This window comes from Crotalus tigris, unplaced genomic scaffold (assembly GCF_016545835.1).
Source record: "Crotalus tigris isolate CLP2741 ecotype Arizona unplaced genomic scaffold, ASM1654583v1 scf7180000018287.699579, whole genome shotgun sequence".
Classification (NCBI taxonomy): domain Eukaryota; kingdom Metazoa; phylum Chordata; class Lepidosauria; order Squamata; family Viperidae; genus Crotalus; species Crotalus tigris.
In genome coordinates, this window is record NW_024096924.1 from 553,029 (window position 1) to 571,295 (window position 18,267).

At 36.9% G+C, this 18,267-nt stretch overlaps 1 protein-coding gene across 6 annotated transcripts in view; it reads right to left on the reverse strand.

Annotated features, from left to right (window-relative positions):
• LOC120310748 (partitioning defective 3 homolog) overlaps positions 1 to 18,267 on the reverse strand; it is a 449,365-nt gene that overhangs the window by 414,121 nt on the left and 16,977 nt on the right. The gene's annotated exons all lie outside the window — the stretch shown is intronic.

Sequence of the window (18,267 nt, forward strand, 5' to 3'; positions counted from 1 at the left end):
AGGAGTACTAGGTGAGGCAGGACGTTACAGCCACTCTCTAACTTTGTAAAGTCCATTATATATAGACAGATATGTAGGAAATGTCTCATGCTAAATAAATAATATATATAGGGAAATAATTAACTTTTCCTCTCTTTTTTTATCCATCTTTTCAACCTAGTGCCATGGGGGACCTGAAATCTTAGATACAATTCCCAGAGTACAGAGTTGATGTATTGTCATAGTTAATGTGATATCCACCCACCCAAAAAGTTAATGCTTAGTCAGTAACTTTCTATCAGCCACTTCTTATCGTCAACAGTTGATCCTACAAGGCAGATGTTAACCACCATTTTGGTGTCTTTATTATCAATTTGAACACTGGTTGACATACCTGTAATCACTAGTTTTGCACATATTCCTATTTATTCTTAGAACACTTTTTATTACTACAGCTTGCAAAACACTTGCATTTTTGGCTATGGCAATGGCAATAGCACTAAGAATTATATAATGCTTCACAATGCTTTACAGCTCTCTCTAAGTGGTTTACACAGCCAGCATATTGCCCCAACAATCTGGGTCCTCATTTTACTGACTGGCTTGTCAGTCAGCATCAAAATGCTGGCAGTCGGCAGAAATTAGGCTGCAATACTGAATTCGAACCGCTGAGCAGTAAAGGCTGCTTTTGAGACTCTTTCTCCTCCCATTATGCAGCAGTGAATTAGTCTCTTCTTATCTGACCATTCCCTAGGCAGCATTTCTTCATTCTGTTTCTCAAGGTGTTTCTCACACTTGAGTACATTGGAGAGTATGGCTGTTAACTTTGTCAAGCATAGCCTTAGCCTAAAAATCATTGGGCATTCCTGAATTAAAACTATTTAAATTCAAATTCTGGAGGAGGAGGAGGAGGAAGAGGAAGAGGAGGAGGAAGAGGAGATGGGGAAGGGAAGAGGAAGAAGGAAGAGGAGGGGAGAGAAGAGGAGGAGGAGAAAGAAGAGGAAGGAGGGGGAGGAAAAGAAGGAGGAGAAGGAGGAGGAAGAGGAGAAGAAGAAGAAGAAGAAGAAGAAGAAGAAGAAGAAGAAGAAGAAGAAGAAGAAGAAGAAGAAGAAGAAGAAGAAGAAGAAGAAGAAGAAGAAGAAGAAGAAGAAGAAGAAGAAGAAGAAGAAGAAGAAGAAGAAGAAGAAGAAGAAGAAGAAGAAGAAGAAGAAGAAGAAGAAGAAGAAGAAGAAGAAGAAGAAGAAACAAGCAGCATTCAGACTCTACCACTTGCATTCCAAATAGGGATCAAAATGGCTTCCACTCCAAGTATTTGTCCTCATGTTCCTGAGAGTACACCCTATGGATTCATGCTATGAAAGCATTTTATTTTCACACATGAAAATGCCAGTCCTCTGTTGCATTATTATGTAGCTAGGCAACAACCATAATCTTTTCCACCTTTAAACATAAAATTATCAATGTGTCTTTCAAGTCTTCTCTCATGAGATTATGTACTTGAATATCCTGAAGTCATGAAGATCAAATTATTCAATGCTACATTAAAAAATAATTTCAATACCATCCAAACTCTTTCTCATGTAAGCACTACACAAACTAGCTATTGGGGTATAACGGTTTTCCCACACCTGACCATTTCAGCTAACAATAACATTTTTATGAATTGTTATTTCTAAGGAGGAGAGTAGAAACTTAGTGAGACTTAACTACTTAGAAGAATGTAATCCTATTCTTTGTTAGAGCTACAGCCAGTTTGCACTATCCATAACCTAAACAACTTGTCTAAAGCATATGATTAATATAAATAATTAAAAGGGGGACTGAACATTCCTAAAAAAACAAGAGAATTCTATAAACCAAAGAAATCTTGTCCTGACCAAAGTTACAGTAGCTTCCATAGAAAGTAGTGGATTTGCCAGAACAATTCTTAATTTCCCCCCTTATTTCCTTATTCTTTTACTACAATCTAGGCATCCAGATGACAGTTCTACATTGTGATAAAAAGAATGTCTGATACCAGCAAAGTCAAAATGCCAAAACTGCCTACAATTCTAAATTGAAAACTTTACTTTTGCATGTGATAACTGTAGACACTTCATCTTAGTTTGATGAACTCTGAATGGAAAAGAAATTCACCACAGGTATCAGTGGAAATGAATTGATGGTGATCCATTAAATTGATTCCACAAGGTCATAAATGAGCAATGAATTAAGTCTGAGAGCATCAATCACTTTCTGCTGAAAAATGTACACACAAAAAAAAATTGAAGAGAATATTTGTAGTTCAGGGTTGAAATATGGGGTCCTTTGAGCTTTGATTACTTTCTTGCAGACATTTCATTACCAAACTGCACAACATCATCAGTGCTAGGAGTGGTTCATTACCTACTATGGTAACAAAACATCTGGAATAAAACAACCAAGCTCACAGAGCACTATGAATCACCCCCAAAAATGCTTATTTGTGAAAGACATACTCAGAAAAGAGCATAGTCTTGGAAATATTATGTATCCCGCCCCAAACAAGCAGGGATAGTCGTCTTTACAATGGTGAAAGGAAATGTTCCACAAGGCGGGCACCATGGCAGAGAAGACCCACTGCCTCTCATCCAGCAAATATAAGTCCTTGGCAAATGATATCCACAACATGCCTTCTCTGCTAGATCCTCATAACTATCAGGCTTCAACCCGGGAAAGACACATTGAGATTATTCTGAGCAGTTTCCCTTATTGTTCCTCACTAATAGATAAAAATCTTGCCAAACTAAAGCAGACTGCCTGCACCATAAAACATATACTATAGGAATTATTAGGGAGGCGCTGTCTTCATTCTCTTTCTCCCACACAGAATTGCAGTATCCCTTGATACTGGAATGCACTTCTTCCCTCTTGGGAATGTGGACAACATTCCATCATATCAACCTTCTCCACTCACGATCCTCCTTTTCATTCCTTTATTGGTTTTGCAATTCAGTCCTCATAGGACCATGCCACTGCGCAGTTTTTATTTTTATATTGGTCACTCACTGGAATATTGAATTCACATTCATTCAGCACCTCTTCATTCTTCACCTTGCAACTCCTCTTTTTTGCCTATTCCATTTATGAATGATTATGTTTCTCCTGGCACACCCAACTCTTATTTCATAGAACACAGCAGGCAGAAATATACCTTCGTACACATCCATTTTTATTACTTTTGACAAGCATTCATTCCTTGTAACAGATCACAAAGTACCTAGTACAGAGCTCGGCACATAATAAAACGCTTCCATCCATTTTGTCATCTCCAGTAAACATTCTATCAGGATACGTAAATTAATCTACTTGCTGTAATTTTTCATCATTCATGTACAATTTGCAATCGTTCACTTCATTTTTCCCTCTCATATACCTTGAGCATTGATACATTAATTTTCAGATCCATATTGTGTGTCATTTCACACAATCTTTCCAGTAAATCCTTTGGCTTTTCAGTGAGTAACATAGTTTCAGCATTCAAAATAACATTCATATTGATATTTATTTATTCAATTATTTTATCCTCCCTTTATTACTTTATAGATAACTCAAGGTAGTAAAAACATACAATACATCAAATTTACACTTACCAATATTCTTCCCTGCCTAAAACCATAGATTCATGCTTCGGTTACACCAAGAGACTACTGTACTATACATGCTACTTAATGACAGACTGATTAGTTACCATTTGAAGTTACAATGGACTCCCAAAAACTACTTACAATCCAGTTCTTGAATTCTAATGGCTGCACACACAACTACAGTTGTTCTGGCCCATATAGCTCTATGGCCCATATAGCTCTATGGCCCAGCTCTACGTTGGAGTGTCTGGCAGTTATTGGGTTAAATGCTAGGTATGTGGATGGGTCAGTGGGAGGAGTTCCAAAGGTCTTTGGGAGACTTCCTGGACACAAGCCACATGGGAATCTTTTTGTCTGTAAGAAGCATGGGCCATGGAAGGTCTCCCTATAAACATAAAGATGGTGTGAAGAGCAATAACACTTTCTTACCTAAAGGAAGGATCTAAAAGATGAACAAAGATGTATTTCCAGCAACAACAATCACAACGTGAACGCAAGTAATCTTTCTCATTAAAATATATTTTGTTTATTATAAGATCGTTTCTTTTGAGTTAACTATCTGACAGGATTTAAAAGAGATCACTTTAAGTTTGTGTCAGAATAGTAAGAAAGTGTTTTCATAATTTATGCCATCTTTTGAAAGCAAATAGTAAATTGGCAAAGATTAATTCTCCTCTCAAAGCTGCAACAGTTTGAAGAAAGAGAATCAAATTGGTTAGCCCTTTCTCTACATTAACCTTCAAGGAAGTAAAGATTCTCTTGATGCCTTTAAAAGCCTGCAAAGCAAAGCCAGCGTGTCTGTGTAAAAAACAGCTTTCAAGGAGTGATTCAGAGGTTTTGTTATGCTAATTCGCTTGCTAGCTAACCTTCAAAGTAAAAAGTGCCTTGGATCTGATTCCAAATTACCTTGGACCTGTTCTCAAATTAATGTTTATAGCAGGGAGAAAAAAAAACAAAAAATCTACACTTTTGTTCCTTGCATGAAAAGTTTGAATTGGCCCATATAGCTCTATGGCCCAGCTCTACGTTGGAGTGTCTGGCAGTTATTGGGTTAAATGCTAGGTATGTGGATGGGTCAGTGGGAGGAGTTCCAAAGGTCTATGGGAGACTTCTGGACACAAGCCACATGGGAATCTTTTTGTCTGTAAGAAGCATGGGCCATGGAAGGTCTCCCTATAAACATAAAGATGGTGTGAAGAGCAATAACACTTTCTTACCTAAAGGAAGGATCTAAAAGATGAACAAAGATGTATTTCCAGCAACAACAATCACAGCGTGAACGCAAGTAATCTTTCTCATTAAAATATATTTTGTTTATTATAAGATCGTTTCTTTTGAGTTAACTATCTGACAGGATTTAAAAGAGATCACTTTAAGTTTGTGTCAGAATAATAGTTACATGACTGCCATTTCTCACACTTTATTCATCTTTATGGCTGGTCAGAGCATTCTGTGGCCCACATGATTAACATCTACCTTTTTTAAAATGGTTTCTGGCTTTGGGGCCAGTTTCTGTCTCAATGTATACCCCCATCTATAGGTATACACTGATTTGCTTAACAACTACTGTATTCACTGTAGCATTCACAGTCATTGCAATGAAAAGGTCATAAAATTGGGTCTGGTCACATGGATACCTCAACTTATGACTGTCATGACTTATGATGGAAATTTTAGGATCCAATATAGTTATAAGTCGAGGACTATCTGTATGATTATTAAAGGGATATATGAATTCATAATGTAACTGCACATTTTAATTTACTGTATCTCTTTATTAACCTGTAGAATTTCATTTTCTAATAACTGAAGGTGACCATGCCCTTTGAAATCAACATTTTATATTGCATCTCAGTTCCATAGTTTACTGGTACTCCCAGTTATCATTACTTTAGGTTAATTATCCAGGAGTATCAGCTTTAGACCTGTCATATGTTATCTCATTTATACTAAACTTCTCTCTGAAGATAAATAAGCCACATAGCTTCCAAAATAGCAACTCAAGAAATATTTATCAAGATCATAAATCTTCTTTTGAAATTGGGAGGGATCACGAAATTGTGATGCCTCCCAATTTCAAAAGATTTATTTTTACGCTTACATTTTGGCACATTATGGGGGTGGATAGGATTCATGCACACCTCCAGTCTGGAGGTAGAAAGAAATGAAGGAAGTACTTTGGTAATTATGAAAATGCTCTTAATATTTAGGATGATCATCATACTTTCCAGCCCAGAAGACACTGAAGAAATTACTCCTAACCCACAATTAAAAGGCACTGTCTCCCTTGGGTAGAGTTTGTATCCTGATGTCTACATGGACACATTCAGGTAGATATATTGGCTTTATTTCTTCTGTGGTTACAGATGTATTTTGCCACTGCCGTCTTCCAGGATGATTTTTCAACTTCCCATTTTAGCCAACACTAAATTACTTGGTAGTCTCCCATCCTAATAAGGTCTGTTCCTGCTTTGTTTTTTCAAGATCAGCCACCGTGAAGTTCACTTAAATGCTATCACCCTCTATGACCTCCCATACTATTAAAAGGAGAAAATCTTCACTTTTCACTATCATCTAAAGCAGGGGTCTTCAAACTTGGCCGTTTTATGACTTGTGAACTTCAACTCCCAGAATTCCTTAGCTAGGCACGCTGGCTGAGGAATTTTGGGAATAAAAGTCCACAAGTCATAAAAGGGCAAAGTTTGAAGACCCCTGATCTAAAGTTATATTTACTACTATATTTACTACCAGAGAATCATGGTATCCTATCTTAATCTTCCCTACTGACATTTAGTACTGAAAATCTGGGTTTACTTTTATAAGATTTGGAAAAGGTTAAGGATAACTTGGTGGCAGAACACTTTTATTATATCAAAAGGATTATGATTAATCCCTGTTTAACAGGAATACTTGCAACATTTTGGAAAACTGTTCTTTTAAGGAATAGTGGGCTTAATGCGCCAATGTTTTCACTCATGAGCCAGATTCAAACATAATTTATGTAAATAGATTACACTACTGGGTGGCTTTGCGCAGCTGATGAAATGTACCATAGTCCTTGAAAATATATGCCAAATGAATGTGTTAAGACTTTAAAGTGTTACAAAACTCTTTATTTATAATAGAATGCCTGCATAATGGCAGAGATCTCACTTTGAAAGTCAAAACTATTTTTAATTTTCTTATCATTTTTGTCATTAGGTTGAAATGTCTATATTCAAAACAATATTGCTTTTTTTTAAGAAAAAATCCAATATTCCTGTTACAAGACTGTTATGAAGGTAAGCAACTGAAAAATCAAAGTGAACACTCGTAGTTTTCCTTTGGGCTTGACTTAGAAAAAAGTACTTGCTGCAAATGAGGCACAAGGCAGATGCTTCTGAGATTAAGAGGCAGAAAAGTAAGACGAGGCAGCATGTCAGAAGATGAGTGGCAAATACACTTCTCCCTCAAGAATTCAACTTGAAAGGGGGATGAAAGGCATTTTCTAGAAAGTAATAAGACCTTATGTAGCTGGGCCATGTTTTGGAGGTTATTCAGGACAGCAGGGAGTCTGGTTATAACTGCACGACTTGGAAATAAACGTGTCTGTTTTAATGAATCTCAGGCAGATGCCATCTCCCACACACTTCTAAAATGAATCCATGGAGTTTGTGCAATTCCTTTAAAATTCCCTATGACTTTTCCAAACCATACATATTGGGGAAAGGAATAAAAAGATATTTCCTTCTCAGGATTCTACCCTGTTCTCCACAAATACTAGGGAAATTCAACCATACATTTCAACCATAACTCCATTCCCATGCTTGTGGAAATAATTCACGTAAAAATTTGGCACTGCAGGTAGATCTCAACTTAAAACAATTCATTCAAAGTTACAACAGCACTGAAAAAAGTGATTTACAACTAGTCCCCTGCGTTTATGACTGTTGCAACGTTCCTACAATCAAGTTCAAAATTCAGATGCTTAGCAATTGGCATGTACTTACAAGGATTGCAGCATCCTGGAGTCACATGATTGCCATTTGCAAACAATCTGACCAGCTTCGAACAAATCAACAAACCAGATTTGCTTAACCACCATATGATTCACCTAACAACTGCAGTGATTCACTTAACAACTGTGGCAAAAAAAGGTTGCAACTTACTGAAGAACCATCTTGCTTATCAATGGAAATTCTGGTACCAAAGTCAAGAACTGCCTGTGATCCCACATGATCACAATTCAGCAATTGAGCTAATTTTCAACCAGTTTACTGGAAGGCCAATTACCAAGTTTTCATTTGGAACTCACTGCAGTAGAGCTGCCTACAATCTAAATATAAGGGGTTTCCTATTGGTAGGAATGTCTTCTCACTCTCTAGTCTAGTCTAGTCTAGTTAGTCTCTTCCACCAGTCTTATAACATATCGTATTATTGCAATATTCTCATACTCACAACTCTCCACAACCATGGTTTATCATGTACTCTAATCAATCATTAAAATGGAGATGGAGATCAATATTTGCATTCTTGCATTGGAAAATAGAGGGAACATTACTTGGGATCCTCAGTCTTAGAAAAACAAACTTAAGATAACTCAGTTTCCCAGGCAAACAAAGCTTAACCAAACTGGTTCCTGCACTATTCATTTTTAGATCCTCAGGTGAATGGGAAAACTGCCTGATTCTGAAACACAATGGAAAAAAAAGAGTCAATGAAATACACAAGAGGCCAAAATTTATATACAACTTCCATAAGCTAATTGTAGATTTGTGAAAACTTCATTTTAATGTTATATAATACAACAAAATATATCTAACTGGTTATGGAAGTATGTGAATAAATGATTGGAATCATTGGTTGGAAACATGCAGAACCAAATGACTGGTTGTCCCAAAGGTGTCTTTTCAAGAGACAATTGGACTTTCTTTCTCTGGGACAAACATGACCTGGATAATTGAGAATCTCCATAGACAAATGATTGGTTGGAAACATGCAGAACATGTATTGGTTGGAAAAATGCAGAAAAGGCCTTCATTCTTCAGTGGATAGACAATAGCTAGGGAGGGAAGAAGGAGGAGGGGGGGAGCACTTGTAGATAAATCAGATAAAGTCTCTGATTCTAAGACTGTGGGATCCAAGTGCTAATTGTTAATGGAAAATTTGGCATCTGTTGTCCCACACCTTTGTTAAGTTTCCTCTAAATTAAAAAAAAGACTTACCGTAGATCGGACAGCTCTTTAATACTGCACAGACTCCCATTCTAAAGGAATCACGAAACTGGACAAATGAACTAAATAAGATGCATTTGAAAATAAGTAAAGTAAAACTTAATAAGTAAAATGTAAGACATTCCAAACAATGATGTAACTCAGAGAGTGAGAAAATGCAGATATATAACTATCTGGCATCTTGAGTTTCAAAGAGCTAAGTAAAAACTTTTAAGATGAGAACACTTAATTGCCTGAATTCACTGATAATGGACCAAGCAAATGGAGATAATTATGATGTAAACTGAATGCTTCCAAAATGCCAATTTGTTTTTTGGCCTAAATTAATACTGCATAAGTAGTTTTGATCTTTTACAGTATAAACTGAAAAATGTTAACTACCAGCCTAAGGCAATTTCATCTAGAAAGAGCTTCCAAGTAACACATTATTATTTTTGTCATTATTTCCTCTCCTATAAGGTTATATATTCCAATTTTCATATGATAAACAAACTAAATATATTACTGACATTTATTTTTCTGAATGGTAAATCAGAAATTATTTTTAGCAGATAGTGTAGTCTACTTCCTGGTCCACTAATAACAAAGTTAGATTCTTTGCTACCTACTTGAACCACAAGCAATTCTCCAAAATATGATTCTCACAATATCACCTTTGCAAGATTTATTAAGAATAAAGGAAAGGATTTAGCAGAATTTCAGCAGCTGAACTATACCCCATCAAAAGTTCAGTAGTTTCCATATTCCAAGATATGAAACAATAGTGGTGGGTCTCTCACTGAAACATAGGAACTTGTAGCTGGTTATTGACAAACCTGTGTCCCGAATTTTGTTACAGAATTATTACACTATGTATGACTACCTAATGCACTAGTAACTCATTTAATTAGACTGAACAGGTTCACATCATACATCATGCTAAACCACAATTTGTTTAACTGTAAATGGTTGAATAATCACAATTGGCTGGATTGTACAATATGCTACATCCTAACTGAATAAAATCATGGCTTACAGTAGAGATTTATATCCTTGTCACATTGAAGGCTGCGCTCTGAAAGTGATCAGGGAGTTGGGGTGAAATCAGGGATGAAATCTTGTGCTTAAGTACCATTTCTCCCCCCCCCCCCTACACACACACACCTTGCAAAAGAACCCTACAATAGTTTGTGCCGCAAAAGAGATATTAGTAGTCTGCATTTTCAGTACCACAACTTTAGAGAGTTGTGCAATCAACCTTATAGGCAAGTTGGAATTACACTTCACATCCTTCTGGAATTCTTGGAGCTTTCTAATTAGGTTGCTTGCCGGCAAACATGGGAACCAAAGATGTTATCTAGTTGGGTAACTAGTCCCTCAGAGCCAACTTTAATCTTTACAGAATCTTTGAAAAACCTCAATATAAAGAGCTATTAATAAGAAAGAAGGCAAGCTTTCTTAGGGATAGCTGATATTGACAAAAGTATGAAACTTTCAGTAATAGTTGCCTCCATTCAGTCTTAGGGTCAAATCCTGCCTGTGCCTTTAGAATCAACTACTTTCCTTAAGCTATTATCATTTTTATCCACCCATCTTGGTGACTAATAGAGGCTCCCTGTTTAAATAATGAAAATGTATAAAGGAAAAAAAGGTAAACATTGAAACACTGAAATCATAGCCAATGACTTTTGTTCAACTAATATTTATACTACCCTGGCAATTGTTATCTGTATTTGTATGAAATAAATTGTTTTCAAATACTATCTAAATCCTAAAACTCATGTAATTAATTATAAAAGGAGTAAATACAGCATATCAAAATCTAGAGGGAGGGAGGATCCTACTGACAAGACTTTATATTTAATAAATAAAAAACCCACCCACTGAAAGATTTTGTAGCTGCAAAGTTGGGAACACTGAATTATGGAATCACAACCTGATGTATTGTATCCTGAACAACATGACCCACAATGGTACTCACAAAATTATAATATTAAAAAGATGTACTCTAGTTATCTGTGACTCATGAGAAAAACCAATGAATTTCAGACGTGACCTTTAGCTTTTACTACCATTTGTGAACAGAGATAGATGGCTTAACCTACAGCTTCATGCACTATGAATCTGTCTTTAGAGCAGGGATCTCCAAACTTGGCAACTTTAAAACTTGTGGACTTCAACTCCCAAAATTCCTCAGCCAGATATGTGAATCTAACCACTGGTTCAGAAAAGGCTGTTACAAGTACATTGCTTTTTACATATCTAATAGCTTTCCACTCAGACATTGTTTTTGTATTCAAGAACTGCAGCAGAGCAATTATTATTTATTAGGGGATGACATGTACTCATAACAAGGATGTCTCTTCCTCTTCCCCCAGGCACCCTCCCTTGTTTTCTTCTTGATTGCTGCTAACAAACAATTCTTCATGTCACAAAGGTGGGCACTCCCAATTAGAATTCAAGTGAATAATTCACAGAAAAATGTATGTGACAAGCTTGGCCTTTTATGATGTTTGTGGCTTGTCTGTAACAAATTGGGAACTTCTAAGCCTACTGTACTGAAGACCAGTTGTGTGTTTCTCTACTAAAAATAATAATGGCTTTGAGACAATTTAATGAGAAAGCAGAACAAGCATTCAGTATAAAAATAGACAGTGATTTATACTGATTGGAAAGGTGCTTTTTTTCTTTTAATTCTAATCTTTTTCAAATGGCTAACTACAACTCATAAAAATATATTTCTACATCAAATATGAGTGTTTCGGGCAATTATCCATTTGCATTGAACAATTTTTCTTAGTTTCAACTTACATGTTTCTTATATATTAATTCATGCCAAACAACATTAAAATGCTTGCATGAAATTAAGCATATACAAAAGTTAAATTCATATTCACTCGCTTATGGGAGAGATAAGATAGAGATAAAGAAATAAATATTTAAACACATTTTAGATATATTGAATTAGGAAGTTAATTTATCTGGAAGATCGCTTTTGTAAAAGCAATAGATTTATTCATCTGATACTACATTTCAAATAATATTGACATACAGTGGGGCAAAAAAGTATTTAGTCAGCCACCAATTGTGCAAGTTCTCCTACTTAAAAAGATGAGAGAGGCCTGTAATTGTCATCATAGGTAGACCTCAACTATGAGAGACAAAATGAGAAAACAAATCCAGACAATCACATTGTCTGATTTGGAAAGAATTTATTTGCAAATTATGGTGGAAAATAAGTATTTGGTCATCTACAAACAAGCAAGATTTCTGGCTCTCACAAACCTGTAACTTCTTTTTTAAGAGGCTCCTCTGTCCTCCACTCATTACCTGTATTAATGGCACCTGTTTGAACTCGTTATCAGTATAAAAGACACCTGTCCACAACCTCAAACAGTCACACTCCAAACTCCACTATGGTGAAGACCAAAGAGCTGTCGAAGGACACCAGAAACAAAATTGTAGACCTGCACCAGGCTCGGAAGACTGAATCTGCAATAGGCAAGCAGCTTGGTGTGAAGAAATCAACTGTGGGAGCAATAATTAGAAAATGGAAGACATACAAGACCACTGATAATCTCCCTCGATCTGGGGCTCCACGCAAGATCTCACCCTGTGGGGTCAACATGATCGCAAGAACGGTGAGTAAAAATCCCAGAACCACATGGGGGGGGACCAACGTAACAAAGGCAACCATCAGTAACACACTATGCCACCAGGGACTCAGATCTTGCAGTGCCGGACGTGTCCTCCTGCTTAAGCCAGTACATTTCCGGGCCTGTCTGAAGTTTGCTAGGGAGCATTTGGATGATCCAGAAGAGGATTGGGAGAATGTCATATGGTCAGATGAAAACAAAGTAGAACTGTTTGGTAGAAACACAACTCGTTGTGTTTGGAGGAGAGAGAATGCTGAGTTGCATCCAAAGAACACCATACCTACTGTGAAGCATGGGGGTGGCAACATCAGGTTTTGGGGCTGTTTCTCTGCAAAGGGACCAGGACGACTGATCCGTGTACAGGAAAGAATGAATGGGACCATGTATCATGAGATTTTGAGTGCAAACCTCCTTCCATCAGCAAGGCATTGAAGATGAAACGTGGCTAGGTCTTTCAGTATGACAATGATCACAAACACACCGCCCGGGCAACGAAGGAGTGGCTTCGTAAGAAGCATTTCAACGTCCTGGAGTGGCCTAGACAGTCTCCAGATCTCAACCCCATAGAAAACCTTTGGAGGGAGTTGAAAGTCCGTGTTGCCCAGCGACAGCCCCAAAACATCACTGCTCTAGAGGAGATCTGCATGGAGGAATGGGCCAACATACCAGCAACAGTGTGTGCCAACCTTGTGAAGACTTACAGAAAACGTTTGACCTCTGTCATTACCAACAAAGGATATATAACAAAGTATTGAGATGAACTTTTGATATTGACCAAATACTTATTTTCCACCATAATTTGCAAATAAATTCTTTCCAAATCAGATAATGTGATTGTCTGGATTTGTTTTCTCATTTTGTCTCTCACAGTTGAGGTCTACCTATAATGACAATTACAGGCCTCTCTCATCTTTTTAAGTGGGAGAACTTGCACAATTGGTGGCTGACTAAATACTTTTTTGCCCCACTGTAATAAAAGCACAGGTGGCACTGAAATTATTAAGTTTATCATTTCTCTCTGTTACCATCAGTTCTTCACTTGGGTTGAGAATCTTCTCACCAATGCATTTTGTAACTGACTATCAAATTTCTACTATCCCACTCAATGAAGAAATAGCTAAGACCACTTCCAATCTACCTGGCTTGCAAATGAACAATGCTAAAATTTGGCAACTCTGCTTCCTATTTTTCACCAAATTCAATATCCACCAATCTTCCAAGATCAAAACTAAAGAGAATTATTTCAGGGACTAATTAATTGCATACCAACTAGTTTGATAAAACTCTTTTAAATATTCTTGATTTTTGAATGATCATATTAGAAATTAAAGCTGTTCTGAAAAATATTTAATCAAGACATAGGAGATGTATCATACAATCAAAGATGTAAGATGTAACCAAAAAAAAAAAAGGATTATTCAGTGATGATAATGAAGGTTCTGGTTTTGTCCTTGTAATTTTAAAAATGCCTATCAAAAAAATAATTGCACCTATAAAGAACCCGACTGAAGAGCAATTTTTTCTGAAAACAAAAAGCCACAATTCCTGTTTTTCATAGTTTTGGAGTGAAGACCATGAAATGAAGAAGGCCAGATAAATCACCCTCTTCTTTGTCCCAGACTTATGAGATTCTGAAAAAACGGCCATCTTAGAAAGCATTTCCTGTCAACATGTGGAGAGAGAGGTTCATAATAAAAAAGCTGCTCCTTCAGATTCTTATGGAATCATGGAAAGTAAAGTCTGGAAAGCATTTCATGGTCATGAAATATATAACTTGTTGCATATGCAGAAATGCACAACAGTATTATTTGCCCTTCCAAATCTTTATACATCTAGTGAAGGAGAAATCACCACTACCTCCTATGTTATGGAACAGTATTGTTAAACAGTACTTGTCATTGTGAAATTATATTTGATTTCCAATAAAAATGTACTTTTTTGTAATTGAAGTTCATTATTTTCAATTATGTCTTCTAAATCAAGTTAGAAGAATAATCTAGAATAATCTAATCTTTGTTAAATTGTCTTTTTTTGTCAAGTTTTACAAATGTCCACTCAATTTTCCACCACAGCTCTCCATATAAATAACAACTACTATATCTTCTTATCCAAGCTAAATGTATCCAGCCTCCAACTATTAAATTTATTCCATCTATGTCAGCTTGGGTGCTGTCATCTGACCATACTTCAATTTCTCAATGTTCTCCCTAAATTGGAATGTCCAGAAGTGGACTCAATAATCTAGGTCTAATCTGAACAACAAACTATAGATAGGAATTACCACATGTCCATTTTGACAGTACATTTCCGCTGATAAAATCTAGGATTCCTTTTTAGGGAACAACTCATATTAAGCTTGTGATCCACCAAGAAACACCAGTATTTTTTTGTATATGGTATACCCTGCACAATAATAGTCCCACTCAATCCCATTCTATGCTCAGGATACTTATGCCTTTGATTTTTTTTTACCCAAATATAGAACTTTCCATTTGTCACAGCTAAAATACTTGTAAGTTTCTGACCATTGTTCTAGCTTGTCAAGATTTTCATGAATCTTAACACTATTGTCTAAGATGTTCGCCATCTTTATTTTTGCCCACATATTTGATAATTGTATTTTTCAAAGCCCCTTTCATGCAATTTATAATTATGTTGAGGAGAAAAAGGTTAGCATGGTATTCCACAGTGTGCCACTTGGGTAGGATGATTGAATCAGCTCTATATCCTTCCATCAAGAGACACAGGTTAAATGTTAAAACTAGTGTTATGAATTGTGTCCAGAAAACAACTAGCAATAAAACCAGTTCCTTCCAATTAAGTATAATAGCTTGCTAAATGCAGACAGTGCTTGAATAATAATAATAATAATAATAATAATAATAATAATAATAATAATAATAATGTTCAAGTGGAGCACCACCTGAACACCATAGGCATTGACAAATTTGCTATTAGTCAATTGCAAAAGGCAGCCTTACTAGGAACTGCTTCCATCCTGCGACGATGTCTGTAATGCCATCAAACATCCACATCCCACTATCCCAGGTCCTGGGTAAGGACTCGATAGGTAGACAAAATGCCAAATCCAGTCTGAACATCTGGCTGACTGTGCAATGATCCAAAATAATAATAATAATAAAGTTGGAAGGGACCTTGGAGGTCATCTAGTCCAGCCCCCTGCTCAGGCAGGAAACCCTATACCATTTCAGACAAATGGCTGTCCAGTCTCTTCTTAAAAACTTCCAGTGTTGGAGCATTCACCACTTCTGGAGGCAGGTTGTTCCACTGGTTAATTGTTCTAACTGTCAGGAAGTTTCTCCTTAGTTCTAGGTTGATTCTCTCCTTGATTAGTTTCCATCCATTGCTTCTTGTCCTACCTTCAGGCGCCTTGGAAAATAGCTTGACTCCCTCTTCTTTGTGGCAGCCCCTGAGATATTGGAATACAGCTACAGTCCTTCTCTTCATTAAACTAGAGATACCCAATTCCAGCAGTCGTTCCTTATATGCTTTAGCCTCCAGTCCCCTTATCATTTTTGTTGCTCTTCTCCGTACTCTTTCTAGAGTCTCAACACCTTTTTTACATTGTGGTGACCAAAACTGGATGCAGTATTCCAAGTGTGGCCTTACCAAGGCATTGTAAAGTAGTATTAATACTTCACATGATCTTGATTCTATCCCTCTTGTTAATGCAGCCCAGCACTGTGTTGGCAGCTGCAGCACACTGCTGGCTCATATTTAAGTGATTGTCCACTAGGACTCCGAGGTCCCTCTCACAGTTACTACTATTGAGCAACGTAGCGCCTATACTATACCTGTACATTTGGTTTTTCTTGCCTAAATGTAGAACCTTACTTTTTTCACCATTAAATTTCATTTTGTTAGATAGCACCCAGTGTTAAAGTCTGTCCAGATCCTCCTGTCAGCCATCTACGAATCCATCTGGTGGTGATACTGTCTAACCCACATTTTTCTATCTTATCAAGTAGTAGATTGTGATCTACGTTATCAAATGCCTTACTGAAGTCCAAATAAATTATATCCACAACATTCCTCTGGTCCACTAATTTTGTCACTTGGTCAAAGAATGCAATAAGATTTGTCTGGCATGATCTGTTTTGGACAAACCCATGTTGGCTTTTAGTAATGACTTTGTTTGCCTCTAGGTGTTTGCTGATTCGTTGTTTGATTATCTTTTCCAGAATCTTCCCAGGTATTGAGGTCAGGATGATAGATCTGCAATTTCCTGGGTCCATTTTTTTTCCTTTTTTGAAGATGGGAACTACATCAGCTCTTTTCTACTCCTTCGGTAGTTCCCCAGTGCTCCAGGATCTTTCAAAAATATAGTTCACTAGTTCTGAGATCATATCTGCCAGTTCCTTGAGAACCCTGGGGTGTAATCCATCTGGTCCCGGTTATTTGAACTCGTCTAGGACAGATGCTCACTTATCATTTTCTTGCCTATCTTAACTTGCGTTTCTATTCTGTTTTTATGGCATTATTTTTGGTAGGTTGATCTGTTTTTTCCTTTTGTGTAAAGACACATGCAAAAAATGAGTTAAATAGTTCTGCTTTCTCCCTGTTGCTTGTCACCTTCTTGCCACTTTTCCCCACTAATGGACCAATCATTTCCTTCACTTTTTTCTTGTTTTTTACATGTTGAAAGAAGCTTTTTTTGTTATTTTTGACTTTGGTCACAAGCCTTAATTCATTTTGAGCATTACCTTTCCTCACTTCATCTTTGCAGGCTCAGGCTATTTGATGATATTTTGACTTAGTTATGTGCTCCTCTTTCCACTTTCTATACTTGTCCTTTTTATCTTTCAATTTATCAGAGAGTTCTTTATGCAGCCATGCTGCTTTCTTTTGAGAGCTGTTATTTTTCCTCTTTGTTGGTATTGTGCTGGACTGGGCTTTTATTATTTCACTTTTCAAAATTTTCAAGCTTCTTGAGTTGTTTTCTCCTGGAGGATTTTCATCCATGGAATCCTTCCCAAACCCTCTCTAAGTTTATTGAAATTAGCTCTCTTAAAGTCCAAGACTCTAGTTTGACTGTGTTCTATTGCTTGTGCTTCCATAATGTTGAATTCCAATATTGCATGATCACTTCCTCCCAAGGTTCCTGGGGCTTCAACACCTTCTATCATTTCATCTCTGTTAGTGAGAATTAGATCCAAAATGGCTAATCCCCTAGTTCCCTCTCTACTTTTGGGGAGACAAAATTGTCTGCTAGGTTTGCAAGGAATCTATTTGATCTTCCACTTGGTGCGGAGTTTGTCTCCCAGTTGATTCAGGGTGGTTAAAGTCCCCCATTACTATTGTGATGTGCTTCCTACATATCTTAGTTAGCTGACTTGCAAAAAGTTCATCTATTTCCTCTGTTTGGTTGAGTGGCCTGTAGTATACACCTATGGTAATGTCGTTTTTTCCCCTTTTATATTGACCCAAATGCATTCAAGACAGCTTTCATCATTGTTGTGCTCTATTTCTGTAGAGATGTAGTTATTTCTTACACATAGAGAAACTCTGCCTCCTCTTTTATTTGGTCTGTTTCTTTTAAATAATTTAAATCCCTCTAGCTGTGTGTTCCATTTGTGGGTTTCATCCCACCAAATTTACATAATGGCAACAATATCATATCTGCCCTCATTAACCTGAATTTCTAGTTCACCCTGATGGCTGTTCATACGCTGTGCATTGGTTTATAGACATTTGAGTCCTTTATGGCTGACCCTGTGTTTACTTTCTACGTAACCTGTGTGGTGCCTGAGTTCCCCTATTGTCTTACTACCTATTTGGTTAGTGCACTTTGTGTAACACTCGCTATTAGAAGCT